This window comes from Trichomycterus rosablanca, chromosome 10 (assembly GCF_030014385.1).
Source record: "Trichomycterus rosablanca isolate fTriRos1 chromosome 10, fTriRos1.hap1, whole genome shotgun sequence".
Taxonomy (NCBI): Eukaryota; Metazoa; Chordata; class Actinopteri; order Siluriformes; family Trichomycteridae; genus Trichomycterus; species Trichomycterus rosablanca.
Window position 1 is genome coordinate 34,707,100 of NC_085997.1, and position 2,995 is coordinate 34,710,094.

Below are 2,995 nucleotides of genomic sequence, written 5' to 3' on the forward strand. Positions count from 1 at the left end.
TTGTTTTACACTTTCTTATTCACTCTCATTTTCTCACTTGCCCTGAAGAATATCGCACAAATGTCTGTCTATGAATAAATTATACTTCATTGACACGTTATGTCTAGACATTGAGATGTTGTCCTGGGGGAAGGTTGATATCAATCGCAGATGGCAAACGGAGCTACTCGTTAAAATACATTTAAAGGTTAAAACTCGTGTCCGGGTTTCATCTGAATTCGTATCAGACACGCAAGGTCCCCAAACTGTCGAAGTCTCAGCGTTCAATCCTGGAGCGGCACGATATTCTAATTCACCTAATCATGACCTAATGTGATCTGTTAGGAGTCAAAACTCTGGCTGTGCTTTTTTTTATGAACTCTCACACCTTTAGCCTGAGTGCTATTCCACCAGTGTTGCATTATAACACAGGATTCAGTGCTAAACTAAATACTATACAGCGGTACTCTGAAACTAGACGTCAGTTGGTTCTGGGAGTGGCGTTGAGTTTAAAAGACGTTGAGTTTCAAGGTATTTTTTCCCATAAGGATGTTTGGGAAACCTGTTAATGCGTCCATGGTCCCCTTAACTGCATGTATTTAACTGCATGTAAAATAATGTTTTTGACACTAATACACTGGAAATACAATTTAAAAATGTAGCTTTACTTCTTTATTGTGCGCTGTTGTGCCGTTATTTCCTATGGAGTGTGCTGGTGCCCAAATCTTAGCGTGACTTATTTACTAAAACAACGAGTGAAGAATTTCATTTATTATAAGTTATGAGCAGCAATAATTAAGAGAAGTTTAGTTCTCCTGTGTTGTTTTTTTAATACATTAAGCCATAATAAGTGTTTTAGACTCTCGGAAAAGCTGATTCTTACAATTTCTCAAAACCCCGAGCTGTAACACGAGTTTAAAAGTAAACACAGATACATGTGGAGCTTTCAGACTGGATCTGATGGTTATTCCACACAAATGCAGATTCGTCTCATATTCGCACTTTGATGTTTTACTGCACCGCTCAAGCCGAGCGCTGAACAAAGTGGCAGTCACACACACGTCGAGTTTAGGAGAAACGTCAAGTTTAAGGGTAAACATTTCTCAATTAATGGCGTCCAGTATTAATGGTTTTGAGTTTAGGGGACGTCGAGTTACAAGGCACCACTTTATTATTAGATTCTCGAGGCAGGGCTCACCTGAGCAAAGAACGTCCAACTTCAAGCAGCAGCACCAGCTCCAAATCTCCATGCATGCTAGCAGTTAGCATTGTTAAAAGAGACAACCACTCCAGCTTCTTCCTGCTGAACCCCACCAGCTTTAGACGTAATTTCATTTACCAAACATTAAGTCGTCCAGCCTCAAGTGAGCCCAGAAATGACTCTTGATGCTGGAAACTTGGTGTGACATTATCAATGACTTACCTCACAGTCATCGCTCCATAAGCCCTTAAATAGCTTCAGCACCGCCCACTTTGGGGTGTGAGGTGGCGTCATTCCTGACAGCTACTCACCAATCAGAATCCGCGTGATCCAGCATATACGTATATATAAAGCATGAAATTGGTGCACACTGGCACAGTGAGCTTTCACCCTAGGCCACCACTTCTGAGAACAGAATACAGCGGTACCTTGAGACTCTATGTCAGTTGGTCCTGGAACTGGTGTTGATTTTTTAAGGTATTTCTTTTCTATAAGGATGTATAATGAAACCTGTTAATGTGTTCTGTGGTCCCGTGGGACTGCATATACAGTATTTTAGACTAATGTAAAATAATGGAGTTGTTTTTCACACTTATATACTGAAAATAACACAAATATAATATAAAAACACTGAAATACAATAAAAGCTGCACTTTAGCTTTACTTTTTTATTGTTTTCTTACGCTTCTTAATCATGGAGATGCTTGATCTTGGAATACGGTGTTCCTTAGCCAAGCTCAGTAATTCACGTTGAGTTTACGGGTGCAAATTTCTCAACGAAGGGCATCGAGTTTCAAAGATTTCGAGTTGATAGAGAGGGGACGTCGATAAGGTACCACTGTATAAATAGCTCATATGAAGTACATAATGTGCCAACAGTTTGGGGAAGGTTCTGTCCTGTTTCTATGCACAAAGCCATATGAATCGCAGGAACTGCAGTGGCCTGCATGGAACCCTGACCTCCACCTTAACAAACCCTTTTGGGATGAACTGGAATGTTGATTGTAATTGAGTTTACAAATGTTGTTTTGATTGAATGAGCGCCACCCATACACACATCAAAAACCTAACCTAATGGAAGCAGATCTGATTGGGAGGATGAGTGCCAACCTTAAAAGTGCCTTTAGTTTTGGAATGTGATGTCTATATCAGGTGGTCAGGTGTCCGTATACATTTGGACACATACTGTAGATAGATACTTTATTTATCCCGAGGGAAATTTTTGGTCTCCAGTAGTTTAACAAGCAAAAGAAGAGAAACTAATACAAATACAAACAAAGTAATGTAGTTGGTCATCTCGGACCCATTTTCATTAACTTGATGTAGGATCTGAGTTTGTTTGTTTTGTTTATTAGGATTTTAACGTCATGTTTTACACTTTTGGTTACATTCATGACAGGACCGGTAGTTACTCATTACACAAGGTTCATCAGTTCACAAGGTTATATCAAACACAGTCCTGGACAATTTAGTATCTCCAATTTCCCTCACTTTCATGTCTTTGGACTGTGGGAGGAACCGGAGCACCCGGGGTAAACCCACGCAGACACGGGGAGAACATGCAAACTCCACACAGAAAAAACCCGGGCTGCCCCACTTGGGGATCAAACCCAGGACCTTCTTGCTGTAAGGCGACAGTGCTACCCACTGAGCCACCATGCTGCCCTAGGATCTGAGTGTAGTAACCTCTATAAGAGAATACAGGAGTGGACGTGTGCATTGTTTTGTGAAATCCATCACAGTTAGACCTTGTTGGTGCACAATGGGCAACATTACCAACCTAGCAATAACAAAAGACTACAAAACAAACAGGAA